The 25,882-nt window shown below is 43.2% G+C and overlaps 1 long non-coding RNA gene across 1 annotated transcript; it reads left to right on the top strand.

Annotated features, from left to right (window-relative positions):
* On the top strand, positions 1 to 22,411 carry LOC109283844 (uncharacterized). Its single transcript, XR_002091112.2, has 3 exons — positions 1 to 53; positions 2,416 to 2,488; positions 21,563 to 22,411. It is a non-coding gene; the product is annotated as an uncharacterized LOC109283844 (long non-coding RNA).
* The last annotated feature ends 3,471 nt before the right edge of the window (positions 22,412 to 25,882 follow it).

Below are 25,882 nucleotides of genomic sequence, written 5' to 3'. Positions count from 1 at the left end.
CCAGCAACCATGGAGGAAGGAGTGCTCTCATGGAAGGGATAGAGTATTTCCTGGTAGGCTTGAGTGTTATTATGGCTGGGTGGCTTCTGTTTAAGTTATAGCCAATGGGCTTGTGTTTTGTGTTGCTATTTTTCACTGGTGGTTTGGGTGAGGCTATTGGGGGGTGGAGGAGGCCTCATAGGGGACTCCACTGCTAGTGAGGGTGCAGCATTTGGGGTGGACAGACCCCAGCCCCAGAGGGGGGGGTGTTGCTGTGACACCCCAGTGTGGGTGTGGTGAGCCCCGGAGAAGGGGGGCAGCATTGTGGTGAGCCTGAGCACCAGAGAAAGTGTGAACACCAGAGAGAGGGACAGAATAATGTCCATTACATCTGTGAGGCTTGGGGCATGGTATTGGGGTGGTAGGAGCCATGCATAGCCCCTAAGGCTAGGGTGCCCCTTATAGCACCATTTACAGAATGGGACCCCCGAGGGGTCTGGGAAACCACGGGGTCATAAGATCCAATGAGAAGTGACCAAGAGGGCATAAAAAGGCAGCCTCTCTAACATTTGAACATTAAAGACATGGTGGGCGAGAAACTGAGGGTGCCCTTGGGCCAACTTGGCACGGGAAGGGGGCCTGGAGGAGATCATGGCCCTCCGGCAGGACCCCACCATGACACGTGGGTTAGTCTAAACTGCATAGATTGAACCAATAAGCAAGTGAACAGACATTTACTTTTGGTTCCTGAAATGCAGCCACGTGCCTGCGGTGGCCCAGGCCAGGAGTGCTAGAGCAGATCCCTGCTTGGCTAAGCAGATAGTTTGGGCCAAGGCTAGCCCACCCACCCTGTGAGGGGGAGTGGAGTTTGCAGGGGAGGTGCAAAGCATCCTGGGATGCTGAGGGACTGTGAGTTAACTTGCATCTGGAGGGGATCTGGGACAGAAGTTCAATAAACTGTTTTAACCTAGGTCAGTTGAGTTTGATACTACATCTATCCAGGCTTATCTTAAACCTATTTTGGCCATTTTGAAAGCAGTTTGTGCACTGAACTTCTGTTTGTGTTACAAATTTGAACCAGTTTCTGATCACGTATAGCAGTTTGTGTAATTTCTGTCCCTAACCTAGGAGTTTGGTTTGTATACGGAATTCAAGATTGGCCAGGACATATGTCACTTCTCTTCATTGGAATGTTTGTGGTGATTGGATTAAGACGCACTGTTAGCAGTATTTCTATAACTATAGAGTTAAATGTTGGTTAGATTCCATATAAATTTAAAAAAAAAAAGTCTTCCACCTCAAGTGTTTAATTTTGGTTTGCAACTGCAACACTGTTTCACTGTGCCTGCAGACTGATAGCTCATAACCTATCAGTTGGGAGTTATCTGTAACTTGTAAAATGTAGGAACTGGCCCCTGTCATCTTTAAAGTGATGAAGAGAGTATAAGGCCTGCATTGTAGTGCATTCTCAAAACTACGTTTATTTCTGTTGGTGGAATTTAGGTTGCATACAATATAAATTCCTCACTGAGTCCCTGATCTCAGGCTCACAGACCCCACAGAGCTTGACCATGACCATGGCCATCTACTCATAGTAAAATATATTAACCCGTATCTAATTTAATAAAGACTTTCAGCCTACTACCTAAAGTTACTTAAACATCTCTTTCTAATCTAAACAAAGTCTAGGTCACTTGCAGATAGGACTTTTAGGAACCTAAAACCAGGGCTGAATTATTGTGCAGCTCATTTTGAGATAAGGCTAATAAAGTTGAGACTTACAGAAATTCCAAAATATTCTGTGATTATGGGAGGAATTCAGAATTGTAGGAGGAATGTGAGTGAGAAGGGAAATATTTTATTTTTAATATGACTCCAGAAGACTCTCAACTAGTATTTTAAGTAACTTGGGAGCTGCAATGTTGGCAGTTTAAGGCTGTCTGCTGTTGTTTCATGATACAGAGCGAGACCCTGCTGAGGTAGATGGTTTTGTTTTCTTGGCTTGCTTTTTTAAGTCTCAAGGCCAAGTTGTCCTCAAGCACCTTCTCTTCTACAGCTTCTGTGCCATTAATGAATGAACCTGTACACTCGCAAATGGGCATACCACTTTCTATGATTGCAGATTTCATTACACACTTGTTCATAAGCTCTATGATGTAGGCTTCATCAAATTAAGTATGAAGAATGATAGAAATTAATAAGACTTACAAAGGGCCAAGACAGGCAGAGTTGTAGATCTCTCTTTCTCCCCCCAAAAAAAAATTAAAAAAAAAAAGCAATCTCTGAAATCACTCTGGATGCTGGTGAGGTGGCCATGACAACCACAACTGAAGTAGTGTACTCTGTGTTGTGTTTGTGTTTTTTTTTTTTTGTTTTTTTTTTGTGTGTGCAATTTCAAACCTTCCTACCCATCCAGAATCTTTCTGCTTTTCTCAGGACCCAGAGTAATTAACAGTGGTGCTGAACTACATGAATTACAAAAATGGAATGACCAAACTGCGAATTAAGTGTATGTACACTTCAAATCGGCTATTTATCTCGCCAATTATTTTGGCTTGGCTAGATTGGGTTATGTTGCTATGTATCATGAAGCAGAACAGGTACAGCTATAGTCAAGTCACTTTGTGTAGTCTGTTGTGGGGGGGGGGGTTGTTTTGTTTTTTTGGTAAATTTAAAAGCTTTTTTGCGTTGTTACATTGGGGATCAGGAAATCCTATTGCCCCACTGGAACTCTTGTGTGTGAGTACTTCCTTCTATTCAGACAAGAAATAAAGACCCTTCCCTTCTGTGGCAGCCAGTGCCTTGATTAGATTGTATTTAGGTGGAGGGAGCAGCTCAGTCACATGTCCCTCTATTTTAAAATCAGTTCCTTGAGAAACACTTGGTACAAGAGATTTATTTGGTGGATATGGTATGTATGTGGGAGGGGAGGCAAGATAACGGATTGAATGTTACTAGTAAATGTTAAGAATCATGGTCCAAAAAAGCAATAAAGCCGTAAGGGAAATATGGGAGTCCCTCACTTGGGCTCTCTATAAGAGGTATGGGGGTGAGGAGGGGAACCCAATTAGGTTATAGAAAATATAATGTTAGCCAACCAAGCCTGGGGAAGGGGGTCATGATGCTGAGAGAGAGAAAATGGATGCATGCAAACCTGTACAATGGTCCCCAGTGGTGGAGGAGGTAGCTTGAGAAAGTTAAAGAACAGGACAACAACTAGAAACAGCCAGTATAGTGTGACCTTAAGTCTAAAGTTATATCTATTTGGCACAAAGCAGAGACATGAAGACATACCAGAGGTGACTCTGGTACCAGAAGCAGTATAGCTGCATTAGCGTATCAATTCATTTGAGCTAGCATGCTTTTCAGCTGAGCTAACTTTGCCTGAGAGCTGCACCAGCATGGCTGTATTGTCTCCAGTACCCAAAGTAGCTGGTGGAGAGCTACCTCATATCCTTACACAGGACTCCCTTTTTCAGGGCACATGTACTATCAGACTTTTTTGGGGTAAAGTGCTGTCCACAAAGAGGCTTGGATCGTGAGCAAAGGAACTGCCTTGCACTATTTTAATCTTGCATATTAATGGAAGTGGGATTTGGTATACACCATGAACATGAACAAGATTATGTCAAATATCCAACATGCTATCATTGTTTCCTCCTAATGGAAACAACTGCAGGAGAGCAAACTTTAGCTAAATGCCTGGGTCACCAGGGACAACAGTTTTTAAACACTACTTTGTTTTTCATAATTCCTCTAAAACTTTTCATGAAAAGTTCAGCCTGTTCATTCAGGACTTGACAGTCAACTGGTGGCAAGTGCACAAAGAAAACAAAATCCTACCTCTGCTACCAGTTAATTGAAGAAACTTTTTGCTCGTGTGGCTGCACTGAAGGTCCAAGGATCTAGGTGTTTTCAGAGCAGGTTTTGAGTGAGGACTCAGTCAGCATGTCTGCATGAGATGTTTACTGCATAGTAGATTAATTAAATGTGCAGTAAACATCTTGGCATCTACACATGTGCCCCTACTAGGTTGGATAAACTAACTTACTCTGCAGCATGTAGAAGCTGTGACAGGGGCATGAGGATGGTTCAGTGCAGGAGCTAGCCAGCAGGCAGCCCCATGCTGAAGCACTCTCATGCCCCAGCCAGCCCCTCTGCAGCATATTGAGCCAGGGGGAGCAGCCCCAGGCTGGCAGGCAGGCCTCCAGGGACCCCTGCCAGCTGGGGCTTCTCCAACCCAGCTCAGTGTGCTGTGTTCCCAGGTGTATGTGCAAACAGCAATAAACTCTACAGTTTCACACTAATTGCACGTGTAGATGCATCCACTGTCACCAAGAGGCAGCCATGACAGTCACAACTGAAGACCAATTGGATTTGTAATGCCTCTGATATTAACCCAAACAGTGTAGGAGGGCCACCAAAGCATATAAAAGAAAATCTCAGAACAAAGGGATTATCAATTATAGTGCATATGTCAAGCGGAAAAAATGGAAGTGAACTAATAGTTTTATTTGAAATAGTGCTTTGGCACACTTGGTAAAGATCATTTCAGCAGCAGAACAAACAAAAACCACATTGTAGCAGAATAAAGGGGACTTAATGAAGTTAAGGAAATGAGAATAGGCAGTGGGGTCAAAGAAGGGTAGAAGCAAGGAGAAGGAATAAAGTGAGATAGCCAGAGGAAGAGGCAGGGAAAATAAGTTTGGGAGACTGAGGAAACTACACACAGAGAAAAAGGGATGCAGGAAGTGGTGCATGGAGAACAAAGTCAGAAAATTGAGAGTAGGCTGAGTTCTCTGTGGCTGAAGAGTAGAGGGGCATTTCTGAATTGTCAGCTGGTGAGAAGGAAGCACAAATGTAGGAGATGAACAGAAAAGCTGGTACCTTGTGCTAGATTGTCTAAGCCTTCTCATTAAGGTACCAGGGAGGTTCTGGGCAGCAAGGGAGGAAGGTGGGGTCTGAGGAAAGGATTAAGGACAAAGTTAAGAAAGACCTTATCAGGACAAAGTTGGAGAGCAGTCTAGAAATGAAGGCCAAGTAAAACCAAGAAAAAAATTGTGGTGATAGAAGATTATTAAGCCTTTCACATACAGAAAAGCTTAACACAATGTATGGGCCTGGTTTTGCCTTTTCACTTGCACAGATGTAAATCAAGATTCATTTAACTGAAATTGGGGGGAGGGGGGGATGTAGTGAGACTTGAGTCAAGGGCTGACTGGATCTTGACCTGGTGGCCTCTCAGGCTCAGCTTTGCCAAGTCTGGAGTCTCTCCTTTTTCTTCACCTGCCATATCTTCTATGTTACTTCAAGGAAAAAAAGAGTTGGAAGGCTGCCCCATATACCAGGGGATCACTGGTCTGGCCTTCTTATCCTCATAGTGGCTCTGGTAACTTGGTACCTTATGGCTACCCTCTAGCCATGCCCATGCCTTGCAGGTGTTAACAGTTCACCATATGAAGGATCCCTCAACCCCAGGTCAGTATCTCATCTAGCTTTTGGTCTCACCTCCTAGGGTTTGGGTCTGCCCCCTCCTGGTGCAGTTTCCCCTCTTAAGGGCACAATTCTTGCCTTTCAAGGCTCTTGTCTCGTCCTTCCTGGGCTCCATCTTCTCCCCTAGTCTGACCCTTAGGGCCCTGATAATGCCCCTGTAGGGCCTCAGCTGCACCCCTCAGGGCATCTGGCTGTGCCCTCATCCTTAGGCTGCAACCTTCCTCAGCTGTGTTTTTTGACTGAGGTTTTGAATCCAGCCATGGCAGGGCTTGTAGTCTTCATGTGCTCCTCGGGCACCTCTGAGACCTCCACCTCCCATCAGTCCCAGTCCCAATTCTCCAGTATAACTGACAGAAAAATCAGCCTTCAGCCCGTAAATCAAATCAAGCACTCTGACTGTACATGGAAGTGGTTTAGTGGTCAAAATGAGGGTAGAATCAGGCCTCCTTGCCTCCTTAAAAATCACAGTAACAGAACATTGACCATTAAAATCCCCAATATTCAATCCCACAGGGACCTTCACAGGGTGAGCACCACACATCATAATCAACACTGGCCTGGAGGCCAGTTTCTCAGATGGTACAAGCCAGTGTCACTCCAGTGTAACCACTCACCCCCCCCCCCCCCCCCCAACACCATGCTATATTGCATGGGCCACCAGTTGGACAACCCTGCCCTAGACCAGTGATTCTTGCCTGAGGTCCAGCAACACTCTCTGGTGCCATAAGATCCTATGAAGGGTGCTTCAAGGTGTGGTAAATTAAAAACAGGTTTGTCCCTGACTACTACTTCACCCACTGTTCAGCACCTGTGCAAGGAGGTAAGCACTGTAATAGATACAAAATAATTTATTATAAACATTTGAATCTTTCTAAATTTATATTCAAGTATTCAAATAATATTTTGAATACTTAATAACACATTTAATAGAGTGCTGGTCAATTCATACACGTTATGAAAGAATGCCTTGAATCTAAAAATGTTGAAAACTACAATTTGATTCAAATGATGCTGGGATGCTTGGTCTTTTGTTCTTGAATCCCATGTTCCTTTTCTGATAATGGAAGGCACTGTGTGTCCATGATGGTTTAAAATTCTTTCACATCATATTGGAAGCTGTTCTGCCTGACATGAACAACATTGGAAAACTTGTGGTATGCAGCAGGAGAGTCTGAAGTGAGTTTTATCTACAGTGCAAAAATCAGGTGTGTGAAGAGGTGTGATCCCTGACTTCTTAGCTGTGCCATCAGACGCCTGTAACGGATTCCCCCCCCCCCCCTGCAGAGGAATAAACTATACTACTGACTGTACAGTCTTCTTGGTGTAAGATGGAACCCCACTCAAAGTACTTTGTTGGTATGGTATATCACACTTGTTCAGCAATCCCTTGCAGTTGAGGATGATTGTCTTTTATGTGCATCTGAAGATGGGTGATGAGGACTATCTAGGACTGACAGACTCTACTGCCACTTGGGCATGTATTTACATGTGGGGTGGGTGGCACTGGATTCCCAGTTTTGGCCACAACACGCTTTTTCTGCCACTCCCGTTTTTTTTCCATCTCCTATTGTTGTCATGAGGTTTCAAAGTACTGAGATCCCTGCAGCAGACTCTTCCTCCTTTTGGGGTGGTGCTAAGCAATAGTCTCCCATGAGTTGACATGGATGTTGCGCGCTTTTTTTTTTTTTTTTTTTAAAGGTTGGCCTTAAAGACATCCCTTAAGCATTTTCTCTTCCTTCCTCTTGAGCATACGCCTTGGCTGAGCTGGTAGGATAAAATTTGCTTCTGGAGTTGGACATCCAGATGACAGGGCCAGCCCAACAAAGCTGATGTTGGATGATCATTACCTCAATACTCATGGTGTTTGCTTGAAGGAGGATGATAATATTAGTGCATCTGCCTCCCACTGGATTTGGATGATCAGCTACAGGCAGCATGGATGGTCCTTCTCCAACAACTTCAGATGTCTCCTGTAAGTTGTCCATGTCTCAGCTCCATACAGCAAGGTGGGGATCACAACTGCTTGATTAAACCATGAGCTTGGTTTTTGGATCAGATGTCATGATTTTCAAACACCCATTTTGTCAGTCATCCAAAGTCTGCACTTACACAAAGAACTAATATAAATTTGGTCTGTGTACTTAAGAGATGCCTACTCTATCCCAGCAGTTAATAATTACCTAGCTTCCAGCAAAGAAAGGCTCTGAATCTCTCAGTAAATAGTAGAAGATGGGTCAAGGCTGCCAAAAAATGCTGCTGTCTGTGCTGCGTGGCATTTGTGAAGCAGCAATACAATCCCTTCTGGCAAGCTCAGCATGGAAGACAAACAGGTTTGGTTTTTTGTTTGTTTGTTTGTTTTTTTTCTTGTTCATAAGCCAATAGTTCTATTTGGAAATTCACATCCAAGTTGTCAGTAGTTACCAAAATACATGCCATATAATAACAGGGTAAGTGGAAATGTTTTGTAGCAGGAATTTAAAAGGACACATCATGTGGTGTTTGGGTTTGATAATTGTTTGAGCCATGTCTTAAAACGGAAAGGAAAGAAATTCTGTATTGTGCCAGAGTACGGCTGAACTGTCATATCCTGTAGTCTAATTCCTCATATCTTCCAAGTCACTCAATAGCCCTGATCCCAGACCCGTTATCTCAGTGGAAGTGACAGGTGCTCGGCATTTCCCATTGTTCTTGTTTTTCCATTTTATTTTTGGATCACTTTCCTTGGGGGGGGAGAATTTTTTGTGATGTTTATTGTTTAATTGGAAATAAATGTCAGAATTCCAGAAACCCTTGCTTATTTCTCAGCTCTCCTAGTAAAATTTGCAGTATGTATTTCTGCTTTCAATTTTAAGAAAGTAGTAGTAGTAGTAATAATAATAATAATACAGCTTGAGAGAGAGCCCATGAAACCTTACATGATTTAAGCAAAATATTTAGCAGCTAATGCCTTTGGCAGACTCCATTATAAAAGATGCTTATAGAGTATCTATAAATATTCCACCCTGAAAGATCATGTCATTTTGGGTATCAGTGCAGATACCAAAGGCAGAATGGTAAAATGGGATTAGCCTTTACATTAATCTCCACTGCATACACACCAGGTGCATCTACATGTGCAATTAATGCAATTTAATATACTCTGGTTCAATCTGAGTCGGAGTAAGCTAATCCCGATGTCACTGTGTGTTTAAGTACTGTGGTGTATACCTGTCTCGCAGGACTACCCTACGCCAGAGTGAATTTAATCTACTGCGCCCTAATTACAACACATGTGTAGAGGGTGACACATTACTTCACATTAATCTCTAATGTGCAGTAAAGCTCATGTGTGGTTTTTAAAAAAAAAAAAAAAAATCCACTGAGATTCATATACCTTCCCTACCTCCCCACAACCTCATTTGCTTGTCTCTGAGATGTGTTGTGTTGCATTCCATTCAGAGCACTATAAATCCTTATTAGATGCTACATAATTAGTATTCTACATGGGCATTTATTGATGACTGTATCAATTCTTCACTCTTGAGGTTTGACACTGAGACCTCTACTGAAACATACATTAAACAGAGTTACGTGAATTTTTAAAAACCCTTATTCAAGTGTCCAACGGGACTTGTAATACCTCTGATACTAAGTCATTCCTCAAACATAATACTGGATGAACTAATGTTTGCAGATAAAAACACCAGCAAAAGGAGAGAGAAATTCAGAGCTCCAAAGCATAATTAGAAAAATGTTTTCATGAACCGAAACTGAGTAGTAGAAGAACTGCTGCTTATAGTTGGTAGGAAAGAGCTGCATGGGAGAAGGCCTTTTGCACTGCTAAATGAATGCAGTAGGTATGATTTTTTGGGGGGAGGGGGTTTGTGTTTTTCATTGCCCATATAGATCCAATACATTCACTTAATTCTGGTGAAGATGGCTCCAAAAGTTGAAGAACAATGAAGAATTGGGCTTATTATTTACTTTAGTACTTATCCTAGAGCCTGGGCTTCAAGGTGCTAAATGCTTTTACATCCCATGGAAGCCACAGAAAGAAGAAAATCAGACCTGCTTTTGGAAGGACACTCACAGATCATACTTGATTACCAGGTACAACTGAATGGGGAACTCTAGTGCCCCACTTCTCTCACTGGATTAGATGATCACCCAGATATAGTTTAAGATTATTAAGCAGCACTCTCTTACTCGCCTTATCCAAAGTTTCCCTCTTCCTCTTATGTGCCTCTTAAAGAGCTGGCTTTATAAGAGTTAAATTGAATTTTTTCCTTATCTCTGCCAGATTGCTGGCACAACCTCCATGTTGACTGAAATAGTATATTATTCCATAGTACTCCAATACAGGCTTTCAAATGAGCCTAGTCCAGGCTATCAGATACAGTTCAGTTTCCTGTGTGGAACTGATTAAATGAACACTGCTGACAACTGTTTGCAGTCTTGACATATGAAACAAGCATGCAAACTTCTGGCTGATGAGGAAGGCCCTTATGGTTTTTTATATTACAGATGTCTACAAGTGTGTGACTGCATCAGTGGAATGTTTCCCAACTGCACTGTCTTTCTGAGAAGGAGTTTATTATCCAGAGTCCCCACACTTTCAGCTAAGTATTATACAGTACTTGAAGGAAATTATCAGCAGATGCAGTGTGGTGTGATGTGGTGTTGTACTTTCAGTCTCAAGAAGAACCCTAATCATACAACACTATACTTCCCAATGTGCTCCCAGTGAAAGAGATCCATACACAGCTCAAATTGTCTAAATGTTCAGAGCTCAGTTTTGTTCTTATTCAAATCAATGGAAACATTGTTTCATCCTAGTGGGGAAAAGAACTGGAGTGATGTTTAGAGAGTGCTGTCACCATAGGAGTTTTCTGGGACTTGCACAGTATTTCAATTAGAATCTCTTGATTTTAATATAGAATTTTTTGACATCCCAGTCTAGAAAACAGCTTGCTTGGAAGGGTCTTCTCCTCTCCTTCTCCTTCCTCCCATTGTTTATAACAGAGTTTACAAATGTGTTCACTCCTAGAAAATTCAGTGAAAGACAGAAGTGATCTAACTGGCACAAAATGAGGGGTGAGGTGATTAATAAAGGGAGAAATGTTTTATTGGGTCAAGGAAAGGATAAAGGTACAATTCTGGTGTGTAAAAAAAAAAAAAGTTTAAAAAAAAAAAAATAGCTGTGCCAGACTAAGAATTTTTTTTCCTTAAATAATTACAGTCAAAGGTAACCTAACCCACACAATTAGAATTTGAAAGCTGCCATAAAGATTCCTAGAGAGGAAAGAAAGAAAGCCACATGCCCTCCCTGGTCTGTGACAAGGCAGAAACCTTTTTTTTTTTTAATTTCTGAGGGCTTGTAAAGTGCAGGGAAGAGGTCTGGATTTAAATCAGTTCTGCAGCATATGGAAGTATGTATTTTATTTCAGTCACCCTATGGTCCTTTAAAAATTTCATTTTGGGGGATGAACATCGTATGTCAGGGGCTAGCAGGGTGCACTGAGGTATCAGGAATGGCTGCCATGCAGGTTCCTTGTTATAAGTCCTCTCCTGGGTTTCTCCATGGCAGACAGACATGCCATTTGTATCATTGTGTCAAACTGTGTTGTGGTTTGCGTGTATCCACTGCAGCTAACATCTGGTGGAGATTATCAAAGAAATATGGTTGATTGGAGTCAATGGGAGTTTTGCCACTGGAGTTTCACTCTAGATCACTGACTCTCCAACAGGGTTCTTTGGGATTCTTTTAAGGGTACAGAACAAGATTATCCCTGTTAATATGTGAACATCTGCACACAATTCATAAAATAAACCCAGAGATTTCAAATAGGAATTCATAGTGTCAAAAACATTGTGACCTATTGTGATGTTTCTGAGTTCCTTGCACCAGAAGAATTGTGTTATTTTTCCATAGTTAAGAAATGAATGCAAGTTACTAACTGGCATTACCGAGGGGGCCTAGAGTCTATTGAGGAGGTACTGTGAGTTTAGAAAGGTTGAAAACCAGAGTCCTGGATTAACATTTGGCTTAAATTCACCCAGGTTTGCAAAGAGGAGAAGTACTTTAAATCATTATCCCCAAAGCTACTAAAGATCCATGTGTTGACCACAGTGGGGTTTCTATCTACAGAAGAAACCAGAGCAAGCCTCATTGTACCATATCTGCATTTGCACTGGTACAGACATATTGGTGCAGCAAGATAAGTGGTTACAGTATAGATATGCCCTGACACTACCCTGCACCCTGTGTAGTCACTCATCCAAGGGGAAAATGGATATAAAATTGTACCATAGCCAAATGGTAGCTTTGCACTGATGCAGAGAAGGACTACACCTCTGGTTCTCAACCTTTTTGCACCAGGACCCATTTGTAAACATTGATGGCCAGTCCCGACCCAGTAAATAGTTTTAGTAGAAAATGGTCCCGGGGCCCTGTCAGTGCCCAACTTCCAGCCCCAACTTCTGGGGGGGGGGTGTGGGGAGCATGGGGGGTCCCAAGCAGTAAGGCCGTGCAAAGCTTCAGGTGCTGATTCGATTCAGAGGAGAGTCAGCCTGATTCGGTGGCCGAATCAGGAGAGCAATAAAAAGGTCTGAATTGATTCAGAAAAGATTTGGAGGTTCGGTGATTTGGGCAGTCCCTGCTCACCACCACAGGGAGCTGGACCCAGGCTCTGTGCCAGTAAGGGGGGGGGGGGGCAGGGGGGACACGATCGACTCTGGAAATTTGGCAGCAGCAACATTAATTGCTGTTCCCCTGCTGCTAACTTTCTGGACCCATGGCAAGGATGACATAGGTCTGTACTCTAGGTCACCAGTCTGCGGCTAGATCTGATGTGTGGGGTCAGGCCTGAATACAGAGTTGGGCTACCATGTGGATCCAGACTGGGGATCCAGGCCCCATCCCTTGACTGCTCTCCCAGCCCCACCATGGCTGCTCCACCTGGTCCCAGTGTCCTGGTGCTTTTTAAAAAAAATAAATAAATAAAAAGCCCCACACTCAATGTCTGCTGCAGCAGTCTTGGGGCTTCTGGGGGCTTGTGGCAGAGCCCCCCCATGCAGTGGGGAGCAGCAGGGATCACCCTTCACCCCACCTGGCAGCAGCTGGTGAATGCAGGGCTTTTTTTTTTTTTTTTAGGAGCTGGGCCAGGCGGGGCAGCCATTGACATGGCTGAGAGAGCAGGTGGGGGTTGGGGCCTGTTCAATTTGACAATTCTGCTGATTCAAAGCCTGCATAAACAACCTGCACTTCTCAGGTCCCTGGGAAGCTTAACAGTATTATCCTTCAAAATACCTATCTTCCTCACTCCAAAGCAATTTCTTGTTCCTTCATGGCTTTTTGCAGATTAGTAATTAAAAAGGCCAACTTTAGTTTCTAGCCATAAGGAGAGATGCTTAGCCTGGTTAAAATAGATTTATCCTGCTCCTGTTGTGCAAAGTAGCTTTCTAGCCAGCTTTAATGACTATGCAGGGATTTTCCCATTTCAAGAGGATATCTGCACTGTCTCTAGACTAGCTTCCCCTCTCCTTACCTCAACCTACTCCCTTATCCTGGGGTAAGAGGGCACTATCAGGGAGCCCTTGGACAACAGTTACAGCAGATCCAGCTCCCAGCCAGCTTTAGGTCAGGGATGTGGGGTGAGGTAAAGCCACTTCTTTTTTTCTTTTTTTTTTTTATTTTTTGGTGCTTGCAGCTGCTCTGATTGATTGCTTTTCTCTGTAGGCCAAAAAATATAATCCAAATACTTTCTGCTTCTACTTCAGTTGTGTTTATTTTTGCCTGTGCGCTCCACCTCTGCTGCTGGGGGAAGGACAGAACTCCAGCATTATGGTATAATAAGGTGTCACAGATGATGAGGTGTCACAGATATTAGGAACCACAGCACATATACAGGAGATTGGAAGAGTTTGTGCTTTGATTGCTAGCACAGTCTATGCTGCTACTAAGAATATGACTGCAGCACAGACAGGCATGTCAGAGCTAATGAAACTGATAATGAAAGATTATTGTGGGTTGTACAAGCCTACCCAAGATCCTGAATACTTACTGAGACTGCTAGACTGTGCTGAAACCTATGCTCCTGGGGTTTTACTGCTCTGGTTTTCCTGATATGGCTAGATCAGTGGTGCTCAATCTCAGGCCTGCAGAGCCATGTCATCTGGCCCATGGAACAGCTCTGGAAACTTGGCGGCAGCAGCAGCATTAATTGCTGCTCCCCTGCCACTAATTTTCTGGACCCATGGCAAGGATGACATAGGTCTGTACTCTAGGTCACCAGTCTGCGGCTGGATCTGATGTGCGGGGTCAGGCCTGAATACAGAGTTGGGCTACCATGTGGACTGGATCCAGCTGTGTGCTAGCTGGACCCTGTACACCAGATCTAGCCATGCCACCAATCTGGCCTGAGGAGCCAAGAGGTAGAGAACCACTTTTCTAGGCTAATGGTACCCTAGGCATGCATGCAATAATACCTTGAATGCAGCAAGAACAACCTAACTGTCACAGCTCAAGTCCTGCTCAGTGCTTCTAGGCAATTTTCCCTAAACTTTTACCAGCATGCCTGGAAGAACAGCAGTTCCAAAACGAACAACTAGCTCCTACCAAATGTTGAGCCACAGGAGCAAAATATTTTCTATGAATGTTTTGGTCAGCCTCTTGAACACAGCCAAGAGGAATGTGTTTTATGTCCTTGTTTGTTCTCTGAATATTCCAGTAAATGTGCTGGCTTGTAGGAATATTTATTTTCATTATGTCAGGGGAAACTGAGGCATGAAAAGCAAAAGCTTCATTTTTTGGAAGTGGTGAGCATGTTGGAAGGAAAAGGAGTGTCCTGCACAATTTTTAATTGCATAGCAGAGTTAGGCATGGACAAACACACAAGTGACTTAAGAGGGGAGCAGGGACTTCCCACCCATGAACTGCTGTGCTGTAACTATCCATGTACCAACACTTACCTGTGGCAAATGAATGTTAAACCAGAGTAGCTTGGTCTGTTTTACTGAGGGCTAATGTTGTAGTTCATTTGTCTATACTCTAAGTCTAAGGCTGCCTGAGGTTAGTGGCAGAACTAAGAAATGAACCCATTACCTGAATCCACACTCTTTGGCCAGGTACAGACATTACACTTTTACCAGTATAAGTGATTGGATACCTGTGGATCCATACCCATAACAGCACAGAAGTTTGGTGCACAAAACTGGTCTATACTGGTAACAGAACAGAAGTTTAGTACACATTGGGCACATCTACATGTGTCACTATGGCGGTGTTGTTACTGCAACATCACTTAGTATTTCTGTTTGGAAGTATTAAAAGGCAGTGAAATAACAGCATGTACTGCACCATGCATGATTATTTTTAGGCATTACGTCACTGCAGTAATGTGCTATAACACACTAGCATGTTGCTTTGGCAGTGTAGCTACAGCATCACAGTTCTTGCCCACAGATGCTATGTCACCACAGAACATTGCTACAGCAACATAATGTCACATGTAGACACATTGGGTTCTGCCATTTTAAACCAGGACATAAGATTTGCACCCCCACCAAAGGGCAAATGCGTGTTCTGTTCACTACTGATCTAAATTACGTCACTTACAGAAAACCACATAACTTAGATTGATTCCACCGCAGGCTTTTTGAATGTCCGGATCTAGCCTGAGACCATTGCTGTGCCTCCGGTAGGAGGCATCCTAATATTTCACATCAGTATTTCATAGGAGAAGGTATATGTTAAAATAATTTCCCTCCTTTTTTTTTAAAAGCAGACTTTCTTTCATTATGTTTCACTGAAATCTATGCTGCTGCTATTGTGCAAAGAGGCAAAAGGGCCAATGTGGCATTTGAAAGAAAACGTGAGGGGAAAAATGGCTGTTCTTTTCCATGCTAGTTTGTTTTGGCAGCTGTGATGGTACAAGTCTCGAGATGGTTGCTGAGCAGTGTTTCATGATCTCCGTATAGTCTATGCTGGTTTCTTAGAATTTTTTCTACTTCCCCTGAAAGATTATTATTTTGAAAGAAACAGTTCAGCATTTTCAAGCAGAATGAAACTGGTTTATCTTTATTTTGTACCAGGAAAAAAAAAAAAAAAAGACTTGCAGCTAATGCATCACAGTAGCAGATGATGAGAATGGGATATTTAACAGGGACAAAGGCCCTGATTCAAGAAAACATCTTTACTCAGTAAGATACTCTAGCACAGCCTGAACTTGAGACATTTGACTTTAATGGGACTTAAGCACATGTTTGAATACTTTCCTGAAGCAGCATCGTAGTCTTTATATATCCAACCTTTTGGTGTTGGGGTGAAAATGAGTTCTAGTTTGGCTGAATTAAAAGGGTTTAAAAAATGTAATTCAGATCTGTATACTCTGTTTTGTTATACAGTAAAATACAGTTCTCTCTCTGTTTCATTAGCACTACTCATGCATGCATATAAATGGAGCAGCAATTTCCGCTGAATAGAAAATTTCACTGTTCCATTGTTTTTGCACATGCATGCAGAAGCATATTGAGTTTTAATATATAATGGCTCTTTAATATATAACTGACACAAGGCTTCCAAGAGTCCTGGCCCATCCTACAGGAAACCTTGCCTCATGGTGCCTGCAAGCTGTACAGAAGAGAGTTCTGCCTAGGAAACAGTAATGCACGCATTTCACATGATGATAAAATTCCTTTGCTTAAAAATAAATACATAAATATAACTCCCTGCCAAACTGTGGAAATTCTGTGCAAAATATTATATTGAAAGAACTTTAGCATTGCAAAGTTATCAAAAGGCTGGAAACACCAAAAGTTGTTACCTGCACAAACTTACCTCTGTTCTGCTTGTGTGGATACTTTATCATTCCATCTTTAATGATGTCACCATGTATTTAATTCTTTCTGTAGATTGGTGCCTCATTCATTGTGCAGCTTGAACAGAATGAAGCGGGGCTGTGCAGTATATGAGACAGATGTTTCTAAGGGTGTGGTACAGTGGTTTTCAACCTTTTTAGAGTTGAGACACCTCAGAAAAAGTCAGGTGTTAGTTTTCACTCTATTTTTGAATATGAAAAAAATAAGTGCAGAACTTAGAAAGACCACTTCAGGCTCAGATGTATTTAATACCATGGGGAGCATCCAGATGAGTGCTTACATGCCTCTTGCAGCACCTCAAACCCCTTTGAGATGCTGCAAGAGGCATGTGCAGGAACAAAAAAGCATTCCCCACACTGCAAATTTGCAGTGTGGGGGCAAAATTAAATACCTGGATACCCAGGAATAAAAAAAACAAACAAACCCTGGGTGAAAAAGCAAGACAGGGCAACCTGAGGCAACCAGAGACTCGGTCCTCCACAGAGATGCCTTGGTTGCCAGCCAGAGCATCTCTGGCCCTTGCCCCAGAGCTGAAGCACACTGCCTGCCCGTGCGGGGCAAGTAACATTGCAGGCTGAAGGGACCTGGACCGAGCTTTGTGCCAGGTAAGTAGGGGGTTGGTGGGGGCTGGAGGAAGGGATCATGTGGGGGCCCCCTCCCAGCCCTAGCCACCCACTCATTTTTCCAGCTCCCCCCTCATTTCCTCAACTCCCCGATCATGTCCCCAGCTCTCCCCTTGTTTCCCCTGGTCCTCGATCGCTTCCCTACCCAGCCCGAGCTTACCAGCAATGGCAGTAGGGATTGGGTCACTCGGAGCCTTGTGGCACAGGCCCCCTGGGTGGTGCAGAGCAGTGGGTGCCAGCAGGGATCAGCCCTGGCCATCTGGCACTGCACTGCTGCTGCTGCTGCTGCATTGCACGAGTGCAGCTGGGCTTGGCAGGGTGCTGCACACTATCTGGCAGCTCAGGGCAGCTCTGGCTGTCACCCGGAGCTGACACCACTCGGCTCCAGGGCCCCGAGCTGTGCCACAGCCTGCAGCAGCCTACTGAGCCAGGCTGCACACATGCCACGCAGGGGGGCTGTGCCACAAGGCCCCAGCAGCCCCGACAGCAGCTGATGAGGGGGGCAACACTGGGGTAGGGCAGCGATCTGGGGCTGGGACTGGGCAGGGAAATGATAGGGGTTCTGGGGGAGCAAGCAGGGACTGGCTACAGCTGCTGAGTGCAGGGGGGTTTTTGTTTTGTTTTTGAGCACCAGGATGCTGGGGTGGGTGGAGCAGCGATGGGGAGGCTGGGGCCAGGTGGGGGTCCCCTATGATCCCCCCCTATGGTCCCCACCTAGCTGGTTACCAGAGCATCTCTGTGGAGGACCGCAGCATCCAGTTGCCTCAGGGCATGGTCTAGGACTGTGCCTTGCCCCGCTGTTTTGCGGCACTTTTTTGACCCCTGGATATCCAGGGGCCTAATTTTGCCCCTGCGCTACAAATTTGCAGCTTGGGGAACATTTCTGTGTTCCCGCATGTGCCGCTTGCAGCATCTCATAGGGGTTTGAGACACTGCAAGAGGCACATGTGTGCTCATGTGGATGTGCCCTTTGGTTTTATCTTACCAATCATGTTTGAACAAGTAAGGATGCTAACATTATATAACACCCCAGGACACTCTTGAAAGGATTTCAAGGCACTCCAGGGTCCTGTAGCACCCTGACTGAGCATTACTGATGTAGTGTATTAGGCTGCCTTTCTTACAGACCACCATCTATCCTGTACGCTGAATTGTTAACCAGTTCTTAATAGGGGTAGATGGGTGAAAAAATTCAGATAGACAGGTCGTTCCAACCAGTGTGAGAAATGTATTGATTAATTGACAAAATAAGATTAATAGCTGAGGAAAATCATAATTTTATGGGATGGGTTTTGACTGCCACAAAGCGAAGCTGGCCAGGCTTATGCTTTCCACAGCAGGAGATCCTCCAAACAGTCCCTCAGGCAAACAATCCAGCAGGTATCACATAGAAGTCCCCAAATTTCCCCCCAGCCTACACTTACTATTTATAGATGGCTGGTAAACATATTCTTAAAACAAATCAGGGATCATTTATTAGAATATTATTTAAATGTCTTTGTTTCACTGAAACTTTCAAAACTGGGTTAAATCAGATCGCTTGTGGACCAGAAACATGTCAATTAGTTAAAATTAATATCCTTGAGAAAGCATAAAGGACCAAAAGGGAGACTTCCTTATTTCCATTTTCTTTTCATTTATACTAGTTCATTCACTCTTGTACTTTAGCTTATGATCTGATAAATTATAAGAACAAAACTGCCTTATCTCAGCATTCTAACAAAAGTAATTTATTATAGCAAAGTAACGTTCTGTAGGCTTGGCTATATCAATCACTACTTATGATCCTTCCTTATAGTGTTCACAGCTTTCACAGATATTAATAACAAGTGTCTGCTGCTTACTTTAAAATATAAATGTAGCTCCCTACTTTCTTATGTTACAACAGCCTATTTAAACAATCTGGAGCTCCTCCCCTGCTATAGGTCTGTTAGTAGCTCCAGAATCAGTTAAAGGGCTCTCACATGTGGTGACTGTGCCAGGTCTTTGCCAACAAATGAGCCAGGGGTCCTTTGGAATAAATAGTATACCATCCTGTAACTAAAGATGGCACCAAAATGCATAATGGGATCCTGCCAATGAGCTCAGGCTCTCAGTGTTCTTAGTACAGATTTTTATAAAGCATCTATTAACAAGGAATTGAGAGAAATTCAGAACTCATTGCAACTGAATCTCCAAGCAAAAGCCACACAGCTTTGTACACCTATTCACAGCCTGAACAGTAATTTGAAAGGCATAGTGGAGCAAATATATGATGGAGGAAGTGATACTGAATAAGTGCTTTACAGATTTCTGCAAAAAGGGAAACCTCAGCCATTGATTAAAATGCACTGTCCTTCTGTTCTGGTCCTGGGTCTTTGGAACTGCAGAAGCAGAACCCAGCTGCAGGTGGGCAGCAGGTAATAACCTGCCTGGCTTGGAGGCTGGGGACCAGCTGGAAATGGTGACCATCTAAGGAGGCTGGAGCCACAAAGAGGGTTAAGAAGTTCAGGAGGGAGCTCTATGGAGAAGCCAGAGTTAAATCATACTTCTTTTTGTTGTCTAGAAAGGACAGAAAAATTTGATTTGGTTGTGAATTTAAAATGGTGCTGGTGAAGTATAAAATGGTATGAGAAACTGAAACAAAGTTGATATAACTATTAAGGCAGCAGGGTAAGTGAACTGCTTACATTCTTTCATGCCAGTACGTTAATAATCCTACTGAGTTGCAGCATTTCCTTTAAGGGGGTTAACTTCTCTTGACAATTTCTAAGTACTTTCTATACATCTGGCTGGGTTTCTGGTTGTAGCTGTGTTGGTCTAAGGACATAGGCAGGCAAGGTTCTTTGAGTAGATGTGATGATATGTCTTATTAGACCAACTGAGTAATTGGAGGGGGGGGGGGAGTTCTTAGCAAGTTTTTGGGTGCAGTCACCCTTCTTCAGGCATGGAGAGTCTCTGCTGTTCTGATACTGGGGGCAACCCCATTGCTTTTGTACATACTGTGACAGAACAGCAAGACACTCCCTATTCCTGAAGAAGGGTGACTGCACCCAAAAGCTTGCTAAGAACTTTTCCAACTATTCAGTTGGTCTAATAAGATATCACAGCTACTCCAAAGAACCTTGCCTGTTGATAGATCTTGTCTTCATTCATGGGGCTAAGTTGTAGTATATAGCTATCCCTATTGCAAAAACATTACCTGCTTGGAAACTTTTTTTTTTTTTTTAGTTCCCCTACCCTATTACCACTTGGTATATTACTTTTTTCTAATGACTGGTTTCAAAATAAAGGTAGTAGAACTTGGAGTTCTCTCTACTTCCAGGAAAGAGTTATTCAACCTACCCCAATCTGGATCTGCTGTCTTCTAAAGGCAGTATTTCTGGAGGGAAGAACATAGTTCTTTTTTTTTTTTTTTTTTTTTTTTTTTTTTTCCCAGGCCTGATGAATCTTGGCTTTCTCTATCAGATGTAATACAAACTCTTAATTTCAGCTGTGTATAAACAGGCCAACAATAACAGTCAGTCATCAGTCTGGGTTAGAATTGAACTGACAACCTAAAAGTGGAAGCACCTACATCTCATTATCAACCAAATCCTTGTGTGCGCGCTCCAAAACACAAATACAAAAATCAGTGAAGGAAGAAGTGTTTAAAAATAGTTACTCTATCTGCCTTGAAAAAAATAAACTGTTAGGACTTGTGTGTTTGAATGCTGTTTTATTTGTTTTGGGTATTATTCAGGGAACAGAATTGCTGACACTTACCACTGTTGACTTAATTCTGTGCAAATATTGAAACCTCTTCCTTTTTACTACTCTATTTGAGGCCTTTTTTTTTTTTTTTTTAATGTGAAACAATGTTTAATTAACAACCAAGCAATGATGATGTGTTGAATAAGCCTTGGCTGCATCAGAGAAATCTGTTCTGTTCTTTCAGCAGCAGTATATTTCCTTTGGATAGGAGTTTACCTGAGCCTGTTGTTAACTGGATTCATTATCACAGTTTTATGTTGCAGTAAAAAGGGTCTTACACCCATCTTTGCAGGTTAATTCAACCTATCAATTTCCAGATATCACCAGCTTCCCCTTTATAAACTCTGAACTATGGGTTTTTAAGTATAGTAGAGCATGAGGACCAAGTTCTCTCAGGAATATCCTGGCAAATCTGGAATACTGCTACTGAAATCTATATGTATCTACTTTAGAGATGCATCTCAACTTGTTGTGAGGGTGAGGTGAGCCCTTGGGGAAATGCTACGTACTTCCACCTCTCTGCAAGGGTGCAGAATAAGGCCCTTGTACTCAAGTACATAAAAGCAAAACATAGCTGTGGGTGGGATATCAAGTGATACTTAAAGGGATTGACTTCTTCATACCATTTACTTCAAGAAAGAAAGTCTATTCCTAAGCATGTGTTTAACTCAGTTTCCTCCTGATTCTGGGGTTTATTAGCATTGCATAAAACATCTTTATTTAAATGTTCCTAGGTTGCAACCTCATAGACCAAAAGAATGATTATAACAGTTGCTGCCTTTCTAACTTTCTAAGTTTGTTTTTTTTTTTTTTTTTTCATAAATCTTTTAAACAGTGGAATATGGCTTCCCTCACTCTTTTTTTTTCTTCAATCCCAGGTGAAATTCACCCTCCCAGCAAAGAGTTCAAACAAGCTTTGAGCAGAACTCTGCACAGGAATTTGTTGGGTGAAGGCAACCAGTATCTCTGCTCTGTGTGCAGTGCTCTTGCGGAGGGACACTCCTGAGTGTGCCCTGTGCATCTGCTTCTGGTTCTACAGGTTGAACCTGGAAACATAACATCAATCTGCTTTGGGGCTGTCCCCTCATGACTTCTCCTGAAACCTCATTGTATAATATGCACAAGAGCAACGGGGTTGCCTTCAGTGTGTCCTGCTTTGAGGCACTCAAGCAGGAGCAGGTCGTCAGGGGATGTAGTTAATGTGTATAAATAAACTGGGAGCAATAAGCTCTGTAGGCATGCTGTTTGAACGTGTGCCTGACAGCAATAAACTGTGGAGCAATAACAGAGTTATATAAATCTCTGATCACTTCCAGTCCCCCCCTTAATAAAATGTTTTTTGTTTTTCAATGACCAAACAAATGTTTTTCAGTTTGACTGAAAAGTACTTATTCATTACTTTTACACACACACACACACACACACACACATGTATATACATAAGAAAAAGTGCACAAATGTGTTTTGACCAGTTCAAGTAATAGACTTCTAGGTATGCTGTTGTATTCCTATGAAAGAAATCTTTGAATTAAATCTTCCCCCACAATATGATTTCTATACTTAAACTCTGCATACACTGTAATCCCAATTAGTAGTTTTGGGTGTCAGTTTAGCTGTACTGAGGGCAAATTTCCATGGACTTATATCAGAGTTAAGTTAGTTGAGGAGTCTGTCTAGTATTTCAGAGAAACAGACCCACATTCTAACTTCATTTGTGGAGTGGATCAGGTGAGAAACTGTTGCCATTCTAAGTAACCTCATTCACCTTGTTAAAAAGTGTGTGCTGTGTTGGGTGGGGAGGGGTGGGAGGATTATGTTAGTTTTTTCTGTTCAGCAGTATTTCCAGTATATTGTGAAGGTCATCCAAAATGCCTCATTTGTGTGGTTTTTGCCTTGGGGAAACAAGAACTCTTCAGAAGCAGAGCAATTGTTGTTATTACTACTTACCCTTTCGCCTTCAAAGAGTTACCATCATATAGTAAATTACAGTGTTTATATATGGGTTTGGGGCTTAGAACAGAAATAGTTCCTTCTCTTAATCTAGCTTGTCATAGCCCAACATTAAGAGTAGATGATACAGTACAAGAAAAATTGGAAGGGGATCTGGATTGGATCCTAGCCGGGTAGAAATGCTAACTTGAGGATGGAGCTATATACTACTAAAGCTGAGCCAGCAATTGGTCTGGAAACCATTACAGCTAATGATAAATTCTATAGAAACCTTTTTAATGCAGGAAAATACAGTATATACAACATTCATACAGACATAAGTGAAGCCAAACAGAATTCCCAGATGCTTTTGGCACAGTGGTCTGAGGAGTGTTTTGTGGGGTGTGGAGGGGGTATTTAACCACTGCTGGTTCAATATGAAAAAAGTATAAGATACCCTTACAAACCTGACTACAGAGGGAGATAGATAAACTGTAAAATTCCATGCATTGATGCATCTAGGAATTCTGACCTGTTACTGCCCCTGTGAATTCTAGGGGTAAAAGCAGATGTTCCGGTTAATATTAACTTTGGTCTTATCTAGGGTTTGATTGTCCTGGGCTTTGACTCCATGAAACAGATAAGGGACAATAATTTACACATGTAGTTTGAATGGCAATTACCTTAAATTAGTCCTGATTGTCCTCAGGAAAGGTGTAATCTCATATACTTCACAGGTACTTAAAGTAGGACAATTTATTCTGCAAAATCTCATAAAGTCTATTTTTAGGACTCCCAGAGGACCTATTCTGTAATGTCTAGCATGTTTGCTGGCAGCACTGTCTTCTGGGTCATTCCCAGATGCAAACTGCTATATTGTAGAGTGGGGCTAGCTAGTATAGCTGTGATATTTATAGGAAGAAACTGTTGCAGAGTGGAGCTGAAATAAAAAGCTGCTCCATAACAGTCTTTTTATAATAAGTCTGGGGTGGCTGCTGTGTGCATATGAAATGATCATTATTTTGTAAGCTTAGAGAGTTCAAAGAAAGGGCTGTGATGTGAGGGTAGGGAGCCTTTGGCTTAGGGTACACAGGATCTTCCAAGTGCTCTGAATGTAGCCTGTGGAAAGAGGCCAGAAGAACAATTCTTAGGACAAGAGTGGGGGGTGAGACAGATGCAGACAGATTTTGTCTTCAGTTCAAAATTCTGGGTTACACTGAGATTATGAGCTCCATGTAAAACACTGGTGGGACATTAAGGCTTTTGCCACCTTTATGTGGCAAGAACTAGAGTGTATTAGGATTTCACATGTAGTTATTCTGACATGGAAGCCCTATCTTGTTTTTTTGGGGGGGGGTCTCCTTTTCATGGAGGATGGGGGCCCTTGAGAATGGGAAAGCCTCAGCTGCTTTGAGAAAAAAGGTTGCCACTGCATACTATTTACCTAAGCCTGAGAAATTTAAACTTAGTTCTGTTTTGGGGTCACTTATACCTGGGGCAGTGGTGTCTCCCTGGGGCAGCTTTTCATTTGTGTATGGCTGCCTTGAGGCAGATACTGCCAAGATTTTCCCTGAAAATTCTTAGGGCAACTCTCTCAATATTCACCCCACCTTTAAAACCTCAGAAATAAAACCCAATTTGCCTACAGTACTAATATAGTAAAAGACTTACTTTTGTATAGTGGAATAAGCTATCTGTAAAAGCTGGTCTGGTCTTAAAAGTTGCTGTAGATTTAATGTGTTGTTGGGCACATCTACACATGGCTATTAATACCCATTGCTATGATTTGAGAACTTGACTAATACTGAAAGCTAGGATCCCATTGACTCAGTGATGCCAAAGGGAAATAATCCCAGAAACAAAGGATTCACCCAAATCCTAGGCACCTCAGCAGCTGCCAACTAATATTGTACAACCTGGTTTAATACAACTGCTTAGGATTTAAACAGCTTGTTTTTAGGGTTCTAAGGTTTGTGTTGCACAAATCTCTATCATGTTTTTGCTTCTATTGTGTATGAATCAAGCAGCTGCTTTTCAGTAATGTCAGATCCTAAAACCATAGGAGTGGGTCATCGGCAAACATACGACCATAAAAATAGTGACATAACAAGCAGTTTCTGTCCTCTGAGTGGTTCTAGTGGTCAGGCCAGCAGTAGTGGTGGTACCTGTGGCAGAGCACCTTTGGTGTCTGCCACGTTAAGGCAGAGAGCAGGCAGCCAGGAGGTGTAGGCTAGCCCTGATGAGGTGGCCATTTTAGATCCAGGCTCTCACTGCTGGGGCAGCAGTCTGCTACTGCAGCCAAAGTAACAACACCCAGCTAAGCTGCTGCTCACAACACCTTGGAGGTCAGGGAGAAACTATGGGGACAGCAGGAGGTTCCTAGGGGCCCAGGGGAGTCCCAAGCCCCAGGGAAAAGGCAGTGGGCCTAGATAGAGCAAGTCCCAGACTAAAAAGGGGGCGCAGAGTTGTGGGCCTACACAGGGGCTAGGCAATCCCCTGATTAGAGCTGGCAGGGGTGAGGCCTAGGGCTCAGGTGAGCCCAGTTGAGAGAAGAGCTGCTCCATTAGGGTCTTTAGGGCTATAAGAAAACCCAAGGGGAGATGGCCATTTAGTGGGGCCTAGAAGGGAACTCCCATTGTCCATGGAGGGCAGTAGCTGCTAGGCTAACTTTCTGATCCCTCAACTGGTCAAGGTAAGGGCCAGAGCTGCAAGGCTGAAAGGCAGTTGAGCCCACCATGAGGGGCAGACCAGGGCTGCAGAGAGCCATCTGGCACCCTGACTAGTCTGGAGGTGGGGCCAGGGCCTCAAACACCCCAAAGGTCCTCTTGAGGGGTAGGACATCACAGCCAAAAAAGGCTAGAGGTTAGCTAATGTGCATGCTGCTATGAATGTGGCAGCCAGCAGAAGGAGAGGAGCCCAGGAACAACACATACTCCAATAGGGATAGGATCAGGGCAGGTAGGCTTGCTTGGTCCTGGGCCTGACCAGAAAGTGCACCCAGACAGGGAAGGGTGGTTTGGTGGGGCTGTCTATGGTGGGACAGTCCCCCAGAAATGCCAGGCTCGTTACCTCCCTAGTGAAAGGCAGGTAGGTGTACCTGAAAACCCCAGCTCCCACCATTCACTGGGTAACTTAAGAGTAGGGGGCCAGGCATGCCTGCAATGAGGCACCTGATCGCAAGGGGGTGCAAGACTCTGGTGGCCCCAGGAAAAGGAAGTGGTAGTGTGGACCAGGTACACCTATGATGAGGCACCTGAAACCAGGGTGAG

This window comes from Alligator mississippiensis, chromosome 3 (genome assembly GCF_030867095.1).
Source record: "Alligator mississippiensis isolate rAllMis1 chromosome 3, rAllMis1, whole genome shotgun sequence".
NCBI classification, from domain to species: domain Eukaryota; kingdom Metazoa; phylum Chordata; order Crocodylia; family Alligatoridae; genus Alligator; species Alligator mississippiensis.
This window is presented reverse-complemented; position numbering and strand designations above follow the sequence as displayed.